Source organism: Pongo abelii, chromosome 2, assembly GCF_028885655.2.
Source record: "Pongo abelii isolate AG06213 chromosome 2, NHGRI_mPonAbe1-v2.0_pri, whole genome shotgun sequence".
Lineage (NCBI taxonomy): Eukaryota > Metazoa > Chordata > Mammalia > Primates > Hominidae > Pongo > Pongo abelii.
The window spans coordinates 35,603,255-35,624,093 of record NC_085928.1 but is presented as its reverse complement, the minus strand read 5'-3'; the positions used below and the strand labels follow the sequence as shown (position 1 = coordinate 35,624,093).

Genomic DNA, 20,839 nt, shown 5'->3' with positions numbered 1-20,839 from the left:
AATTATCTCTATCTAGTGTCTTATACATCATATATTCTCAATTATAATGTTTAACAGTGATGGCCATTCAATTTTGTCTCATTTTTCATTTGAGCTTCAGCTGTGTTTTCCCTTCTTACCCTTGCTTACAAATCTTTCTCTAATTTTGTCATAACTTTTTTCTTTGTTTAAATTTTTGGAAAATGTGAGTTTTAAGTCTGATTTTAAGGAGCTCAGGGGAAACTGATTACAATCTGGTGACAGCTGCTAATTGTGATTTGCAAGGCAGTTTGGGGAATGATTTGGGTGGAAATGATGAAGAGCATGAAGCTGCGGGTAGAAGCATTATGAGAAATAAAGTTAGATAGCTAAGGAGAGATAATCGACGATAGTATTGTTATCATCCTAATTTTATGAGGCAGGAAGCTAGAAACTATTCTTGCCTTTTCATAAATTTATTCCCATCTCTTTCAATGACCTGTCAGTTTTACTTCTAAATATCTCTTGAATGTGTTCAGTTATCTTTATTTCTGCTACCCCTACTCCTGTCAAGACATCCACATTATCTTTGTGGCCTCCTATAATGCCATACTAATTGCACCTCATTCATTTATTCTTTTAAATTTATTACTTATTAAATTTATTTTTAAATTTCGTATTCTTTTAAATTTCATTTAATAATTATTAAGTATCTGGCTAGGAATACAATAATAAAAAATAAAGACATTTTTCTGCCTTAACGAAGTATCTGGCATAGTTGGAGGAACAGTTTTTAATACAACTGAGCAAAATGTGATGAGTACCATGACATAGTGAACACTAGAGCTGGCCCCTTCCCGCAATGAGTTCTCACATCAAGGATGATTTCCTAAAAATACCAATATACATACCATTCCTGTTCTTACGAATGTTTTAGTGGCTCAGCATTGCCCTTCAGATGAATGCAGAACTTCTTAACATTGCCTTGAGACCCTCCATGTTCTGGCCTCTACTGACCCCTCTCTCTCTCTCTCTGTCTCTGTCTCTCTCAGAGAGATTATGCAATTCATTTTTAATTTTTTATTATTTTTTAAATTGATGCATATTCTTACCTCTCTTGCCTCTCCTTATCTCTGCACACTTTTCTTTTAGGTTCTCTCTCTTACTGAGCAATTTCTCACATCAAGGTCTTTTCAAGTGCTCTCCTCTCTTTCTGCAAGTCTCCCCTATACCCCTCTTCACTGTAGCCTTTCTTAAGTCTCAGTTTAGATTTTCTTTTCCCTGGAAAATATTCCCTGAACTCCTTTCTAGGATTGGAGACTCTGTAGTCCGCTGCAATAGCAACCCGTATTACCCTATTATAGTACTTGCATTTCATTGTAAAAGCTTGTTTAACATTCAATCTATCCTGCTAGACCCTAAGTTCCATGTCTGTTCAATTTAGTTGTATCCTGACAAGGATTCTTTGCTTGGTCAAACTTTAGTCAGGCACCTGAATCTTCTCCTAAGCCCACCTGTGCATTTCCTTAAAAAATCTAGTTTTAGCAAATAACTTCACTTAGTTTAGTTGGAATCCTTTATCCCTGATTATCTGATCACACTCAATGTCTAATCAAATTCTTTATCCTCCCCCATCACCCAGTGGATCATCCTGGTCTGTCTTCAGCAAGAATCCTGTTAGGTTGGTTTAGCCAGAATCTCCCTTGCCTCTGATGTTTCTTCTTAGTAATTTTACATCCACTAACCCACACCCTGCTACTTGGCTACAAATTCCAACTTGACTGTGCTATATTTGAAGTTGAGTCTAGTCTCTCTCTCTCTCAGTGCAAAATTCCATTGCTGTGGTTTCTATACCTATTGTGAGGTTCCTGTATAAAGTCCGCCTTAACAATCCCAAGGGACTAGTAAAGTGCCCAGGCCAAGTGCAAAACAAATAAATAAATCCATCTGATTTAGCCTCATTGTTATTTGTCCATTTTTCCTCCTACAGGTCTCTCAAATTAGTCCCTTGCTTTCATCCTTTTCTCCCTCTTTGGATCAGGCTTCAATTATTACAAGTCTCCAAACCACTCATGTTATCTTTAATATGGTTTCACTTAACCATTCTACATGCTTTGGCCAGAGTAATCTCGCCAAGAGGCAAATATGATCACACTGTTCCATTGCCTTAAGGAAGCATTTGAGTCTTCCTATTGCCAAGAGCATAAATCCCCAAATTACTGAATACCATAATTGGCCCTCTAATTTTTCACCTGTAGTTCTCTGATCTTGATCTTTTATGCTATTTCATACCTCTTTGCTTTTGGGCATTCTGTTCCCTCTAACTAGAACGCTTTTTTTAAAATCAGTCTTTACTCAAATGTCTGGTTGAGAATTTTCTATTCATCTCAAAGAACTTTCCCAACTATATCTTCTTCTCCTGAGAGCTTCCTCCAGTGCTAAGGAAAGTTGGTTGTTCCTTCTTTTGTGCTACTGTGTACATTGCACATATCTCTATTAAGATACTTTCTGGCTGTCATTTGAAACATTCATATAGCTTTTTGATTCTTCTACTGGGCTACTGTTTTATTCTTGGCACTTAGTATTTCTACTGAATGAAAAAAATTGGAATACAAAGCAAATTGCTGTAACTGCTATCATACAGTTAGAGATAAAGTATGTTATATATGCATTATCTACCACACAGTATTAGGGTTGTCTAGAGGGACAGATCTAATAGGGTAGATGCATATATAAAGGGGAGTTTATTAAGGAGTATTGACTCACACAATCACAAGGTGAGGTCTCACCATAGGCCGTCTGCAAGCTGAGGAGCAAGGAAGCCAGTCCAAGTCCCAGTGCTGAAGAACGGAGACCAATATTTGAGGGCAGGAAGCATCCAGCACAGGAGAAAGATGTAGGCCAGAAGACTAAACCAGTCTAATCTTTCTACTTTCTTCTGCCTGCTTTTATTCTGGCCATGCTGGCAGCTGATGAGATGGTACCCACGCAGATTGACGGTAGGTCTGCCTTTCCCAGTCCACTGAGTCAAATGTTAATCTCCTTTGACAACACCCTCACAGACACACCCAGGAACAATACTTTGCATCCTTCAATCCAATCAAGTTGACACTCAATATTAACCATCACACATACCTTTGGCAAAGACAGTTCTTGCAGTTAAAGTTACTAGAACAGAAGGATCCTGGAGGCTCAAATGTTGTCAGTCTGTTACCTATGACTAAATAATGTTGTTCATGCAATTTTCCCACATCCCACCTTTGTGATAGAGATTTGTTGGCAAGCTCACAACTCTGGTAAACCCTTCCTTGCCCACCTTTACAAATATACTTCTGGCAGTTCAGTGGGCCTGGGAATGCCTTCTATAGCTTCTCCTTCTCTAGAAGTTGTAATAATAACAGTTGTTATTGTAGGAGCTCACCTAGATACTCATGGCAACTATATGTAATTCCTGATATTAAGATCAAGCAAAATAAGCAAACAAGAAAGTGTGCGAACAGCATGTACCTCATGTGAAATCAGTGTCATGATGGGCATAGGTTTTAATTTCCTTAATCGTATGATGAATATACCATCTGCTGATACTCATTCACATCCTTGACATGAGGAAGGCCCAAACAAAAGATGGTTTATCACCCTTATCCTCAGCAATATTTACACAGGATTAATCACATTTGAATGGGAATCTTATTATTTGATTTCTAATTTACATGGACTTTATAATTCTGAAGGACTAGAGGAATATTCATAGTAAATGAGGCATTAAAATACCTACAAACAGGCAGGAAATACACAGACCAAGGTGGATTGCTAGTGTAGTCTCTGAGAAACTTTAATGGACATAACTTTCTTTTCATTCCTAGAAAACAGGCAGTCTAAGTAATTTATGAAGCAATAGCCAGAAATTAACTATGCAAAAGCTTCCACTATCATAGGCTCTACTGCAAGAAAATGGACCACAGCATGAAATATGTTTCTCAAATTGAAGTCAAGGTCAAAATATATTTTTGAGATACATACGGCTTACAAAGAGCTTATAGAGGAAGATTCAATTGCAAAGAAATACACTTTGTAGAAAAGAGCATTCTGATAGGGTTAGAGTTAGAATAATTCTGCCAAACGTGGCAGTAGCCAAGCAGATTTTGTAATGGTTAGCTTGAGTCTTTACCTTCCTATCACCTTTAAAAGTTTAAAAGATGTGATTTAGTCCAAAAACTATTGGGGTAATGTCAAATTGTTCATTGTTGTAGATCAGCAATCACTGATGCTTCTCGTCTTAGGAAAATATTTTCATTTGAAAAACACTTTTTTAAGATTTCTAATGAAAAGGAACATATATATCACGTACTTTAAATCTCATTTTTAGTTTTTAGATAAGCATGTAGATATGCAGAGAATATTTATTTATTTATTTTATTATACTTTAAGTTCTAGGGTACATGTGCACAACGTGCAGGTTTGTTACGTAGGTATACAAGTGCCATGTTGGTGTGCTGCACCCATCAACTCGTCATTTACATTAGGTATATCTCCTAATGCTATCCCTCCCCCGACCCCCCATGACAGGCCTCAGTGTGTGATGTTCCCCACCCCGTGTCTGAGTGTTCTCATTGTTCAGTTCCCACCTATGAGTGAGAACATGTGGTGTTTAGTTTTCTGTCCTTGTGATAGTTTGCTCAGAATGTCTGACAAAGGGCTAATATCCAGAATCTACAAAGAACTTAAACAAATTTATGAGAATTTTAAAGTTGGTTAGTTATAAGGCCGCAACTCAAAACATATATATGTATGTGTGTATGTATATATATACACACACACAAACTTTTTTTATCATATTCTCTGAATGGAGCTATTTTTTCTTAGATGTTTTCACATTAAAAAGACAAAACAAATCATTAATTAAGATTAAAATATTTTAAATAATTTGGATAGATACTGAAGTATCCTTCATGTGTCTGGCAAATTATTTATTTATAAATAGAGAAATCTGAAGTTTTTATCCACTAATTTTGGATGAAGAAAATTGAAATATTTAAAAATTCTTGATGTATAATCTGGAACCAGATCATTTTATTATATTCCCTAACACAAATTGTAGTTTTAAGATTTTCGATTATTATTATACTTTAAAAATAAAAAATGTAATGTTTTAATTGTTGAATTTAGAATATCAATAAATTCTTACCTCATGATTCGTCTTTTTTTCCTAATTGGAACTCTTTCACTGTGTTCTACTTTTCATAAAATGTCTTTCATCCAAAGATTTCTGAATGCTTTATAAGCATTGGTCTTAATATAGTTTGGTTACAAAAATCTGGAAGGTACGCTGAAATTTAGGGGTTTATTATGCTTCCTTCTCCCAGTGCCTTCCTCAATGAATATGGGCATCTCTGTGTACTCTTTGTACTTGTAAAATTGCGTTTAGAGAACACTGTTATGTGGAATCTTACAAGCAGTTTCTTAGGAGGACACAAAGTTTCATTAGAGACCTTGCCCCAAGGAGCTAACAACCTTTAAAGAAGATAAGCCATAAATTAAAAAACAAACAAACCAGTATCATAACAACAAACCTATGGTATCAGACAGTATGTGTCAAGTATATGGGTATAAATATACGTGCTATTATTGGGGTTCAGAGAGGACTTCGTGAAATAGATGGCTTTTATTTTGGGCTTAGAAGGATGACTGGGTGGGGAACACAGGGCAGCATTATAGGACAAAGTATCCTATGTCAAAACTATAAAGATTAGAAAGTGTATGAAATGGGTAGTAGTTCCTGTTCGGGAAAAGGATAGTGAGGTGAAGCACTTTTTTAACCCCAGACATAAAATATACGAATAGTTGTTTGTGTGCTTTCCTTTCTGAAACGGAAGCCCACAAATCACATGTTTTCTAAGGTAGTCCAAGCTTTTCTTCTCTCTGTGTAGTTTGAAAACCCTGTGATTAAAGGGGATTCTCGGTCATATCAGGAAAGACTAAAGCCTCCCACAAAATTGGAATTTTCTTTATTCTTTTTGTTTTTTAGAGATGGGGTCTTGTTCTGTCTACTCAGCTGGAGTGTAGTGGTATAATCGTAGCTCACTGCAGCCTCAAACTCCTTGGCTCAAGCAATCCTTCTGTCTCAGCCTCTCGAGCAGCTGGGACTACAGGTGCATGCCACCATGGCTGGCTAATTTTTTTTTTTATTTGGAATTCTCTTTTAGGGGGAATTTGCTAATAAAAGGAATAGACAGCTACAAATTACTACAAAGCAGTGCTGCTAAAAGTGCATTCTGGGCCACTTCAAACTGTTGGGAACAGGTCCACAGAAGATAGACATAGAATATGAGAGTAAGAATTTAAAAACTTTTATGGCAATATAAAATTGCCACACCTCTGCTATGATTTGAATGATGATGTTCCCTCCAAAATTCATTTTGTAACTTAATTCCCAATGCAACAGTATTAAGAGGTATGGTCTTTGGGAAGTGATTAAGTCACAAGGGCAGAGCCCTGATTCATTTATAAACATTTATAAACAGGCTTGAGATTGAAGGGGGGCACTCTGTTGCCCTTCTGTTCTTTCTTCCATGTGTGAACACAGTGTTTGTCCCCTCCAGAGGATGAAACAACAAGGCACCATTTTGGAAGTGAAGACCTGGCTTTTACCAGATACCAGTCCTACTAGTGCCTTGGTCTTGAACTTCCCAGCCTCCAGAACCATGAGGAATAAGTGTCCCTTGATAATAAATTACCTAGTCTTAGGTATTTTGTTGTAGTAGCACAAACGAATCAAGACAACATGCAAGCCCCATGATTGGTGGACTTTTTTTGTTGAACAGTGCATACAATTGTTGAATGTGTTGACTTCTTGTGCTGTGTCATGGATAACACAAGCTGTATTTTGATCATGCTCAGGGAACTATACACCAGTCTGTGATGTGTTAGAAATGTTAAAAAAAAAAAAAAAAAAAAAAGGTTTGTCCTCACAGAGAGCTAGAGAAGCCACAATTTATTTTCTTTAGGAAATGCTACTGCATGCTATTTTCTGGTTATAAAGTTGTGTGTTTCATTCACATGGGTTACTGAGGGAATAATTTTCAGCTTTTTTCCTAAATTCAGCTACTGTTCTCCCAACTGCAGAAACTAAGAATGAGGTGCTGTTGTCCTGATAAATAAGTCAGCAATACACTAATAACAATGCTATAAGAAGCACTTACTATGTGCCAGGCACTGTTCGAAGAATTTTACAAATATCTACTTATTGCATGTCAGGGTCCAGTCAGGAAAATAGTAATCACATTCTATATTTGAGTAGGGGCTATTTTATACAGAAAATCCATTACACAGTAGAGATAATAACTACAAAAAGCAGCTACAAGAACCCCTCCCCTCACATTTAGGAGAACAATGGACACTGGGGTTACTAGAATCTGGTAGATCACAGGAGGGTGCTCAGCCTTTTGATGAGAGGAATCTCTTGGCTGCAACCACATCTTATGAATTTGAGAAACAGCCCCATAGAGATAATTCCCTGAGTTAATGGCATGGACAGGCTACTGCTTATATCTCTAAGGGGGCAAGTGTGTTGAAATAAGCTGGAAGCTTGAAGAAATGGCAAATGAATAATACTGACAAACTAGCAAAAATCAAAAAGAAGTATTTTCTCTCTCCCTCTATCTTCTAACATCCCCCTTGTGTCTCTTATTGGTAGAGCCTAATAAGATGACCACTGACAGAGGAGGATGAGAAGTGTCATTTGTAGCACTCTTGCCCAGAGTACTATAGAGCAGAGGATAGAAGAGAGTATTGGGGCTGAGACACAATAAACAAATAACAAGCACAGTCACATAATCCTATGAGGTGAATTCTATGATTATTTTATTTTCAAATGAATAAACCAAGGGCCAGAGATTTTAGATGAGCTATCTAAGGCCAACAGGTATTAGTGGAGATGAGCAACAGACATCTGACTCCAGAGTCCATACCGCTGCCCTCTATGCTCTACCGCCTCTTTGTAAAACTGGGTAGTAGGATTATTAAAGAGATTAGAAAACCAGGTTTTTATATAGACTTATCACTGGCTCTTTGTTTTTATGATTCCTGTTAAAGTATTTTTTTAATTTTCAAGTTAATATAATTTTAACTTAATTATTCTAGAGCATTTAGAGGATTTTGCCATTGTTCTATCTATAAAGAGGAGAAGAAAATAGGAAGAAAGCTTTATATTTCTGGTGTCATATGTATTTACTAGATCTTAATATATTTAACCATTATATATATGTATGGGGCTGTAGTGGCGTTGTGTGATGGGGTATAGTGTTAACGGGGTTTAGTCTTTCATTTACTTTATTGATCTATTCATTCATTCCACATGTTGTAAAGGGTGTTAAAATAGCAATGAACAAGAAAGACATAGTCTCAGCTTTCACAGAGCTTACATTTTATTTGCTCAATGAAGTAGACTGGTGAATTAGTAAAAGCCAATATGGTGACTTCCAATGTATTAGTGATCTTATTGTTATATTTCTAAATGAGCAATTGAACCAAGCATAAAAGTTGTTTGAAGTTGCAGTGTTCATTTTTTCTGGCTTGCAACCCAATCAAGAGCAGAAAAGTGTGGTAATAATCAAACTGGAAATGATCATTTCTTCAGGACTTTAGAGGGTTAAGAACACAGAGGTAGAGAAGGGGCTACAGATGGCCTCATGGAAAAGGGCTCTAAAAGTACTTAGAAAAAATTAACTAGAAATACATTGGAAATAAAGTTAAAGATTGTTGAGTAATTTTTTTCTTTACCAATTACACTCTTAGCAATGTAAGTTCAAGATGAGAGTAAATAGTTGGGGAGTCTATAGGTGAGCCATCATTACCTTTAGAGATTTTTAACTGGAGTATAGAAACACTGGGGTGTGGCTTTAATTCATGGCAATCAAACATATTTAATCACCAAGGCAGAAAATCAATTAGGCTAGATTAGGCTTGGTTCTTTTTTTTTTTTTTTTTTTTTGAGACAGAGTCTCGCTCTTTCGCCCAGGCTGGACTGCAGTGGCTCTATCTCAGCTCACTGCAAGCAAGCTCCGCTTCCTGGGTTTATGCCATTCTCCTACCTCAGCCTCCAGAGTAGCTGGGACTACAGGTGCCCGCCACCGCGCCCGGCTAATTTTTTTGTATTGTTAGTAGAGACGGGGTTTCGCCGTGTTAGCCAGGATGGTCTTGATCTCCTGACCTCGTGATCCACCCGCCTCGGCCTCCCAAAGTGCTGGGATTACAGGCGTGAGCCACTGCGCCCGGCCTAGTCTTGGTTCTTACCCACAGTGCACTTTTGCCACATTTGAGATATGGGTATTTCTGAGATAATGTTTTTATGGGGACATGAGAGAATTTTTGACTTGAGAAATATATTGCAAAGTCTAGTATAATATCTATATCTTTTTTATAATTCTTATAATGTCACAAGTTAACTCTAAACATTTGTGTAGAATAGTGAGGCAGATGCTTGGACTAGAGACAAAACTCTATTAGAATATACATTATCAAAAGATAAACTGTATAGTCTGAGCCAAATTATTTGGGGCCATCTTGTCCAGCACTGCCACACAAAATAAGAAAGTAAAAGGAAAGAGTTAAACCCAGGAGTCTGCAAAGCAAAGGCACTGGAGTAGATTGGAGATGCTTCCAGAGTTGCTCATTATATATGGGGTTTGAGCAGACAAGAAGACCAGTGGAGTCTACTACTAGGGAAAAGCACCATTCTGGCTTTCATATAACAGTGAAACACTCTAATATGCAAAATTCTCTCTTTAATATATCCTTTTGTATCTTTGGGACTTGTCTTGATTTTTCCCATTGTCTAGTTCACATTTCTCCTGCCTCAACTTCTCAACTTTAAGCAATGATTGCTGACTTTGTACTCTGTTTCCTGGCTTCTGATTTCACATTTTTCTTTTGTCATGGTGCCTCCAAGCATTAATCCTTTGGTAAGGAGTTTCTGGCTCAGTTCTAGGGCTTTCCATGCATATACAGTGCCCTTATAGGCAGCCTTATAGTTACTTTGAGCACTTATTGAGATAGTTACCAAGGTCACCTGGCCTGAACTCACCCATATGAAAAAGTGCTTGGTGTTGCTAGGTGGTAGAATAAGACTTCCCCATAATTGACATACATCATTTTTAAGCTTGCAGATTTCTTTAACATTTTAAACTAGTTTTGATTTAAAAAATTCAAAAGTGTTTCACAAACTTTCTTGCTTTTAAAAAGCAGAGTATGATAAGCAACACTTGAGCATTTCTTGATGACTCATTTTAATTTTCAAAATTAACTACTATACCACAATATAAAACAGAGTATAGTCACTGCACTAAATGGTCCCAGACAGCTATATAGTTTGCATCCTTATGTCATAATTATTTTCTGCTTCCTTTCCAGTTGTTAAGCTATCAAATCAGCTATTCTCCAGGATCTCCCTGACTTCTTTTATAATATGTTGCTTGGAATTAGAAAACCAGATAGCCAAATTGATTAAAATGATGTCTAATCAAAGTGGGGGGCATCTCTGCTTGATGACTGGTGAAGTTTTCCATTAGGAAAGTGCAAGGTACTGAATTCCTTGACACTGGCATTTATTGGAACTATTTGGAGGTTTTTTGAAATTTACTTTGGTTCTCAGTTGGATCCTGGAAACTTTATGTCCTCATACTCTTAGAGAGTGGTGTAACTGGCTAATGTTTTTGGGTTATAAGTCAACAAGGAGTCAGCATAACGTAAGGTGGCCAGGTAGACAGGGTTTGACTCTTGCTTTTGTCACTTGCTAGCTTGAACAAGTCACACAGCACGTTTGAGCCTCATTTTAGTCATCTATAAACCAGTCATAAATGTTGGTCAGTATTGAAGGTCTTGTATAGTATAAATCTAATATGCTATGTGGAATTCTTGGTGCATAATAGGGGCTTAAAACTTGTTAGTTACTTGAGTCACTATAGAAAGACTGTTTGCTCTTATATGAGGCCAAAACCCAAGTCCATAACATCTCTTGAAGAAAAAGACTTCATATAACACAATGGGTAAAATAGATTGGTTTACAGAGTTTATCTTTGCAAAAGAAAACCATATTGTTTACCATATGCAAAAGTCACTTTTTTTCAGCTTTGCCTGTCTTTATTGCTAGAATTCTTGTAATAAAAATCTCTGCCTACTCCTTAGATTATTATTCTAGGGATGATCTGATGACCAGGGGTCCAGACACCATGCTCCAACTTCTACGGTCTCCTCCCCCTGCCCTTTATCCAAAATTATTGCCCTTTTCAGAAGAAAATTTTACAGTGACTGAGTCTGTCAAGAGCCAATGAGAATAATTTAACTAAATTATGAATTTATAGACCAGAATTAAGAATATAAGCCTGAGGGGTACTGGTTTAAAAGGCAGCATTAGCTTTCCAGTTTTTGATGGAATGATAATTTTGGTACTATTTTGGAAGTTTTCTGGCTACTAAAATAGCCAAAGCCTGTGACTCCCATCCCTAGAGACTGTGCCTGTATTAGACCATTTTCACAGTGTATTAGACCATTTTCACACTGCTATAAAGATACTACCCAAGACTGAGTAAATTATAAACAGAGGAGGCTTAATTAACTCACAGTTCAGCATGGCTTACATGAAACTTACAATCATGGCAGAAGAGGAAGCAGGCACCTCTTCACAAGGTGGCAGGAGAGAGAAAAGTAAAGAGTGAAGTGGGAAGAGCTCCTCAAGAAACCAACAGATCTCATGAGAACTCATTCACTATCATGAGAATAGCATAGAGGAAACTGCTCCTATGATCCAATCACCTCCCTTCTGGTTCCTCCCTGGACTCATGGGGATTATGGGAATTAACAGTTCAAGATGAGATTTGAGTGGGGACACAGAGCCAAACCATATCAGTGCCTTTTGGGGAATTCTCTTGGAAACTGGGGAGCATGAAAACCAATGTATAACGGTTGTCTAAAATCAAGGAGAGTGGAAAGCTGTGTGAATGACACACATTTCCAGAGTTTGGTAGGACAAAAACACATGAGCTTCCCTGTAAAAATAATAGAGACTGCAGAAGAGAATTAGATTCTATATAAAAAGATCCTGCCTTCAAAGGCTTCTTCCTAGGATGAGAGGACCCAGAGTAAATCTCTGGGCAGAAGTTGAGGGAGAACTCTAATTTCTAGGATAGAGGTGTTCAGCCATGGATGCAAGAGACTAAAAGTGGGAAATTGACATGGTTTAACTCGTGTCTCCACCCATATCTCATCTCATAGCTCCAATAATTCCCACGTGTTGTGGGAGGGACCCAGTGAGAGATAGTTGAATCATGGAGGTGGGTCTTTCCCGTGCTGTACTCATGATAGGGAATGGGTCTTATGAGATCTGATGGTTTTAAAAACGGGAGTTTCTCTGCACAGGTTTTCTCTTTGCCTGCTGCCATCCATGTAAGATGTGACTTGCTCCTCCTTGCCTTCTGCCATGATTGTGAGGCCTCCCCAGCCATGTGGAAGCATAAGTCCAATAAACCTCTTTCTTTTGTAAATTGCCCAGTCTTGGGTATGTCTTTATCAGCAACATGAAAATGGACTAGTACAGAAGTATTTCTTAAGAATCCACAGAAGCCTTTCCTGAGAGAGCACTGCGTAACAGAGACCATTAAACAAGCAATGAAGAATAATAAAAAGCTAGGCAAGTAATGTTTTGCCTTTTCCTCTAGTTTTACTTCTCCTTGTACCCAGAAAAGCCTGAATCAAAAGAGCCAGTGGATAAGGAATTGAAGTAAGGAATATGGAAAGAACTGAGGCTATCCCCCTTTCCTTTCCTTTTTTTTTTTTTTTTTTGAGACAGAGATTACTGTGTCACCAAGGCTGGAGTGCAGTTGCACCAAAGCTGGAGTGCAGTGGCATGATCACGTCTCACTGCAGCCTCAACCTCCCAGACTCAAGCAATCCTCTCACTTCAGCCTCTCCAGTAGATGGGACTACAGGTGTATGCCACCATGCTTGTCTAATGTTTTAAATATTTTATAGAGACAGAGTCCCATTATGTTGCCCAGGCTTGTCGTGGACTCCTGGGCTCAAGCGATCTTCCTGCTTTGACCTTCCAAACTGCTGGAATTACAGGCATGAACAACCACTGCAGGCCCATCCCCTTTTCCCATTACTTGTCTGAGATGTCTTGGTCCAGGCTCAATATAAGAGAGGCAGAACTTTAAACTGTATGGAGGACAGAATTTCATTTTATTTATATTTTAGATTGAACTGGACTACTTAAATCTGATACAGATAGTATCCTAATACCAGGAAACTTATGTCATCTGCTCAAGATAGCCTCAACAGATGGAAAAGGAAGACTCAACATAATTTGTTAAAGGCAACAGTGGATAAAAGAAAAACTTCTTCCCGAACAGTCTTTAAATTCAATTCATTTAAAGGACTGTCAAAATAAACATATCCCATAAAAATCTGCTCTACATATTTATTTAAAGGCATCCTTCACTCATTTATTCATTTATTCAGAGTATCCCTATATCTTCTGGCATTGTCCAACAGATTTTATAACAATTATAAGTAAATTCAAAATTAGATGTTATAATATAATAAAAGAAATGCATCAATGTTTGCATTTTGAGCTTCCTTATAAATGGAGATACCACATAGCAATGATGGGAACTAGGTTTGGGGGAGAGAAATGAGAGAGGACAAATAGGGCATAGTAATTACAGTGATCTAACTTCACTATTCTTTGCAATGAAAAGCAGCAGGATGAACTTTCATTCTTGAAAACGTTGACTGGTGGTACGGGTTATTGCGAGCACATTCCCTGTATACACTGTGAAGACTGCCTAACCACAGTAGGAGCCAATACAAGTTTTACTGCCACTATCTTGTATTACATGTGATGTCTTGGTAATATACAACCCATTCAGGACTCTTCCTAGAAGCTCTTTATTGAGTATCACAAAATCCACATTGTGTATACAATTTAGAGTCTATCAAAGCAGATGAGAACATATTATGCTTACTGTCATGGGGAACAATTTCAATCAGCATCCCCACTCCAATCCCTTATTAGTGGCTGCCTATAGCATTTGGCTCAGGCTGATTCCATAATCACATCAGAGTGTGGCAGGAACACCATAGCAATTAGCAACATGTTCCAGGAACAAGGAGAAGAGAGAGGTGGCAAGTGGGTCATATATTTGACAACGTCTAAATTGAAGCTTACTTTTTTCCCCTGCAGCAACTGATCATTGAGGTAAAAGCAGGCTATTGATTTATGTCGAAATGGAGAGAAAACTATGGTTTGATGACAGGTAGCATCCAGTCATTTTGCAACACCCAAAGTAGCATGTTACTTTTGATCTTTTTAGTTGTTTGTCTAACTATTAATCCAACATCAGCAGCATGTTTTCAGAGATGGACGGGACTCCTAGAATGGGGGAATGAGCAACTGAAGACTTATACATTGTAAGTACATGAGTCCATAAGGTGTACAGACAAATGCCCAAGAAGCCACCACCAGCTCCACTTTTCTCGAAGTGGAGGGTGGGAAGGTATATATTGTTTATTCTCATTGTTCACAGCAGCTATATTCTATAATATCACTGCAAACACTGAATTGGTGAATACTGAACACTTGCTCCTAGGGCAAATACAGGGTTAGGTTCCTGTGAGCCTCTAGTCACACATTTTTCTTGACCAATCAATAACATTGATTTAGGTGGGTTTATGTTTAAAAATTTCTTAATATACACTGTCGATTCATTAACATTGAACTCACAACCAACAGCCACTAATTTATGCCAGAGCAAACTTATCTAACACATATTTTCTGCATAAGGCACATCACAGTCTTCTTGTATTTAGGAATGCTACACAGCTCTTCAGGCTGATTCTTAGCGGCATTTTAAACAGTGAAATCATTAACAAAAGGCACTAAAAAGCCAAAACCATGCCATTGAATAGACCACAAAAAATGCATTTGTTTACAGTATGAAACAAGAACTTGTTTACAGAGCTGAAACAAGAAAACAGAGAATATGTGTATCGGGTGACTCAAATTTTTCACCATTTCGAGCATGATCACGAATGACAGTGAAAATATCATGAGTATTGTTTTGGGGGTTACAAATAAATTTTAGTAAACAGGCAAATTCACAAATATAAAATCTGTGAATAATGAAAATTAACTGTGTGTTTGTATGACTTTTTAACTAGAAATAAAGATGCCGCCTTTAATCTGAAGAGCTCCCATTTAATTGAAAAATCATGACTAGTACAAATAAAATATTCAAGGAAAATGCAAACTTGATATACAAGAAAACTAAACTCAATGGTTGAAATGCTAATATGAAATTCAAGGAGGAGTCTCTGGAATACTCCATGCAGAGATATTTTTAAAGAAGCAGGAATTGTTCTGAGCATTTGAGTGTGGGGTAAAATTTGTTTAAGAGGAATGTAGCAGATAATGGACCTCAGGTGATGGTTCAGAGCGAACAAAGGTTTGGAGGCAAGAATGATGCTCTGAGGGCCCCTGTAGCACTCCAGAACCAGTAGCACATGGAAGCAAAGATGGACTAGAGAGAAAGACTGAGCCCAGTGGAACACACAGAGCAGCCGGTCTGGGGATTTCATTCTGTAATCAGAAACACACCCCAGTGTGACCTTCATATTCTGATTTCAGGCTCAGGCTCCAATGGAATAATTGCTGTGCCTTTTATGTATGTGTGTATTTAACTAAATTAAGCATGTGGCATTCTGCACAGATGGGCACTTGATAAATTTGTTTATTGGTTATTCTTTCACTCCTGTCTTGCCCAAGAGAAGTGAATGATTATAGTTTTTTCAGCCTTTCTCAGAAACCTCACAGTGTGGGAGCAAAGTATTCCTTTTCATTGCCATTCCTTTCCCCGGGATAAAAGAGAGAAAGTAAATTGAGCCATAACAAATATTAGCCCACGTATGCTACTAAGTGTTCCCAAAAAAGTGGAGGTTAAATAAATCCACCATGTGGCTTTCACAGTTGTGGTATAGTCAGGGGCAACACCCATAAACACTTTATTTCTGGATGCTTTTTGAGAATATGCCCATGATTAAACTCTGTGCTGTCATTTAAAATGAGGTAATTAAACAACCAGCAATTAATATCACACTGAAGTATTACAGTCATATATGCAAGGATTTAGATACCCTTTATTAAATGTATTATTTTAAAGCATATAAATATTTTTAATTGTTTCCATTTCTACCAAAAGTCTTATTTACAAAGGGATGGATGTTGCTGGGGTAAGATGACAGACTCAGGCAATCTTCTTGGGCAGGGATTGAGAACATTTTTTGTAAAAGTTCAGATAACAAATATTACAGACTTTGCCTAAGAATAGGCTCTTTCACAATTGCTCAACTCTGCCGTGTGAAACCAGTCATAGACAATACATAAGTGAATGAGCATAGCTGTGTCCCAATAAAATTTTATTCATCAGCATTTATATTTGAATTTTAAATATCTTTCTCATCTTATAAAATAGTGTTGCTCTTTTGATTGATTGATTTTTTCTAACCAGTTAAAAATGTAACTGCCACTGTTACCTTGTGGAACACAACAGAAGAGATTTGGCCCATAGGCTGTAGTTTTCAGACTCCTGCTCTTAGGTAAAAGAGAGTCAATACTTCTCAGAGACTGAGAAAAAGGCCTTGGGCAGGCTAGGGGTATAATTGTGAATTGTGAATCCAGGTTAAGAGGACAAGGTTCTTTGTCCCTGAAAAGTTTAAGTATTGCTCCTAATGGTACTTTCTCAGGGACTGGAGTCACAGGCCTTGGCTACTTCAGAGTCTGGAAAGATGCTTCAAAGCAGTACCAAAGCACCCACTTGCAGTATTACTTCAGGCTCTTCTGGCTAAGAAGAGTAGGGAAATCAGGGGAAAGGCAAAATATTACTTTACTGGCTATTTATTATTCTTCATTGCTCTTTTAGTGGTCTCTGCTATACAGTGCTCTCTCTCATGGAAAACTCGTGTGTTTTTAAGAAACACTCCCTACTCTCAGTCTCTTGCACCTATGTTGAAGATCTCTATCCTGGAACTCAGAGTTCTTCCCCAACTCCTGCTCAGAGTCTTATTCTGGGGTCCTCTCATGCCAGGAAGAAGCCCTTAAAGGCAAAATATTTTTGCTATGGAGAGGAAGCAGGGAAATACTAGGTAGAAAAGGGCAAGGTCTCTGGCAAGCGTTCTACCCTAGAGCCTGGACCCATGGCCCTAAATGAGAACTTCACATCCCCATTTTCCCACCTGAATGTTACCTTTTGGCCCATGACACCCCCTATCCTGTGCCCATAAAAATCCCAAACTCCACTGGCAGAGGAACAGAGTGGCTTGGCAGAGAAAGAGAGAAGAGAAGTGTCTGAATGTCGAGAGAAGAAGAGACAGCTGGACATCAGAGACTATGGAGAGGAGTTTGGCTGGGGATGGCCAAACTCCAGGGGAAGATTATCTTTCTATTCTATCCCCTTTCCAGCTCCCCATCCCGCTGAGAGCTACTTCCACTGCTCAATAAAATCTCCGCATTTACCATCCTTCAAGTCCATGTGACCTGATTCTTCCTGGATGCCAGACAAGAACCCAGGTACCAAGAGGGTAGGGTGTAAAAGTCTGTCATCATGACCCTCCACTGAGCTGGTTTAACACTTAGCCATCTGCAGACGTCAAATGCTAGAAGAGCATTGTTTGTAACACATGCCCTGTGGGGCTCCAGAGGTCATGGGCAACCCTTAGATGCTGCCACAGGTTGGTACAGGGTTTGTTCCTGTCAGTTCCCAAAGGCATTCACACTGGCTCCTCCACCTGCTCACTGGCATGCTCCCTCTTCTGCAAGGGGTTTGGGTGGGTGGTCAAGCAAATGAGCCACCCCTGTTGCAGGTCCCACAGGGGGGTCAAGGGAACTCTCCTATCTCATTTTCATAAAGGCTATAGCCCAGTTCCCTTCTATGGTTTCTATTTGGCTTACAGAAAAACTCACATGTCCTTGTCATACCAAACTTTGGAAATTTGTGCCATTGACAGGGTTTTCCTTTCTCCTTGATTTCAGGCAAGAGTCATACACTGATCTTCATGCTCCTCAAATTCCAAGAGGTATATGTCAAATTTCCAAACAATTATCTCACTGCATAAAACATTTGTCCTATAATGGCATCTAATGCATCATACTCTAATCAAGCTCAAAAATGTTAAGTAAGGAGGTCGATATCTCTTCCCTGTGACTGATCATCAGTTTCTTTCTCAGAAGGTGGTTTTCTGCCCTCTCTCACTTAGCTTGGAATTTGGGAGAAGATACATTCTCCTCTCTTTCATTATACAAAGGGAAGAGAAATGCCACAGTACTCCTTATTTCTACTAATTTCATTCCATTTGCCTTCCCTCTCTGATTAATCTCTCTTGAATTTCTTACCTTTCCTTACATAGGGCAGTGGTGGACCATAGGCTAAAGGTCGCAGAGCCAATTTTGTCTACCTCTTAGAAAATTCTGTGGGGATGCTGTGTTTGTTGCATCATTCATTGCTCTCAGCTTTGGGGCCTCATCAGGAAAGCAGAAATCTTACATAACATACCCAGTGCACTTGTAAACCACTATTTGGGCTGGTTTTACACTACCTTTTATGGACTCTCAGGAGAAATAAAGATGATAGATATCAGTTAATTCACCCATATGATGGTTGAATATCCTCTGCAACATCCCTGTGGATAACTTATACATCTTCAAGTCCTCCAATCATGGAAACAACTCATTGTATTTGGGAATAGCATTAGTGAGAAGCCCTTCCACGTGTCAAGTCAAAATCTGCTTTTCTATAATTTTCCCTCAACCTTCCTCCTCATTCTCTTCTTTGAAGCTAAACAGGACAAGCTGTTCTCTTCGGAGAAACTTTTATATGAGAATCTTTAAATATGTGAGGATAACGGAGATTTTTTTTTTCTTTTTTCTTCCTTGAAGAGTCAGGATTCCCATTAACTGCAATTGTTTCATGATGAGATTGTTTCAAATCCTGTCACTAAAGGGGTCTCATTTGGATACAATTCATTTTCCAGGTGGGGTTTGACCTACACCAAATTGAACAGAAGAATCATCATCCTTCTTTTGGGAAACTGTGCTTCTAAAATCCACTCCTCCCACCTCTGAGCCTCTTTTTCCTGAAGGAATCCTATTCACTCTTTAGAATTTAGGCCATCTTTTTCAATATCTCTCCTCTTCCCCTTCCTCTTTTCTGAAATGTCACTCCATATTTTCATCTTTATTTTGGTATATGTCCTATTGAATGGTAAATTAATTACTCAATTTTATATCTGTTTTTCCCAGAAAATACTAAGCTCTTGAAACAAGGACAATGTGTTATGCATCACTAGATTCCCCTTACGTCTTTATGCCTGGCACAAGCTGGAGACTTGATGAATGATGTTGAACAAACAAATAAGTGAATGCAGCCTAAGCCTCCCTTCAGCCTTCCTAGTAGTGGTATCATACAGTTGCACCATGTTGAACACTTTGCCAATTTATATTTCTGAGAACTTTTCACTTTTGCACAGCTCACCTGGGTTTTCTCCATTATACTTATACCTATTATATGTATTTTAACTACACATATGTGTTGAAAAGTTAACATCTGAAAAGTGTATCTTAATGAAAAGTAATTCCAAATTATTTAAATCTATTTATAAATTCAGAGTAGACCTTATATTAACTCACAGTATAATAAGTACTTGAAAACAATTAACATTTCATTTATTGTAGCCAGTCTTTTTACCCCTTCAAATTACCCTCCTCTAGGGAGATTTTATCAGCTGTAAGATGGATCAGGGACCCTTCTTAGGGGCCTGCCAGGTCCCCACAAGCATGGAAATAAAGAAAAAAATCTTGAGTCTCTTCAAGGTAAATTCTAGGCACCTAGCTAGCTTTGAAAAGTAAGTGAGCAACCACATAAGCAAGAGGATATTAACAATAGTCTCCTAAGCAAGCCAACATCAAAAGGTGTTTTGGTTCCCTATGGAAATGAAAAGTTAAAATCTTAACATATGTTCTTGGGTTGTTTTTCAGAAATCCCCACCAAATGGAAAATGCCAACTGCTATCACATAGACCTCAGAGAAGGAAGACCAGGGGACTGAACTCTGGTCTCTGTTCTTCGTTCTGCATTTCTTCCTGAGGGGCCTGGAGAGAATCACACCCTTGGGCCAAACCAATGTCTAACCTCCATGTATTGATTTATGATTTTTCCTACAACTTCTGCTCTCCTGGAATGTAACCTTACCTTGAAAAACCCTTGCTTATAAGCCATCTGGGAGTTTGGGTCTTAAGCATTAGCTGCCCGTCCTCCTTGCTTGGTTGGCAGTATGCAATAAATACCTTTTTCTTTAACTGCAAATCTTGATGTCAGTGTCTGGCTTTCCTGCACTGGGCAAGAAGACCCCAGTTTGGTTTGGTGGCAACTGTTTATATAAAACTTCCTGAAATCTCCCCATTGTGAACCTAGGAGTCAACAAAAACAACAAAGTAAAGAAGGGTTTGTTTGTTTGTTTGTTTGTTGCTTTTATTTTATTTTGAGAATAGAGAGGACTTTGGGGGAAGAAAGATATACTTGTTCCTATTCCCACGCCATGAGTTTTGGATGATGTGATACCTTTGTTGGTTCATGTCTGCAGCTCCTCAGATAGGTTCCTTTACTGTGTTCCTGTGCCTCCTCCTCCCTGAAGACCAGATCAACTTGTTCACTTCTGAAAGCAATCATTTGGTACAAAGTGTTACAAAACGATGTATGAACAACTCAAGTATTTCTCAGCCATAGAATACTGGACAGATACAGTGGAAACTCACTTCCCTGTCTGTGATTTTCTATTCC

The 20,839-nt window shown here is 38.3% G+C and overlaps 1 long non-coding RNA gene across 1 annotated transcript in view; it reads left to right on the top strand.

The window, feature by feature from the left end:
• The window catches only part of LOC129058489 (uncharacterized), a 188,833-nt gene extending 168,471 nt beyond the window's left edge, over window positions 1-20,362 (top strand). The window contains exon 4 of the long non-coding RNA XR_008523620.2: window positions 20,039-20,362. This is a non-coding gene — a long non-coding RNA (uncharacterized LOC129058489). The remainder of the gene's footprint in view (window positions 1-20,038) is intronic.
• The last annotated feature ends 477 nt before the right edge of the window (window positions 20,363-20,839 follow it).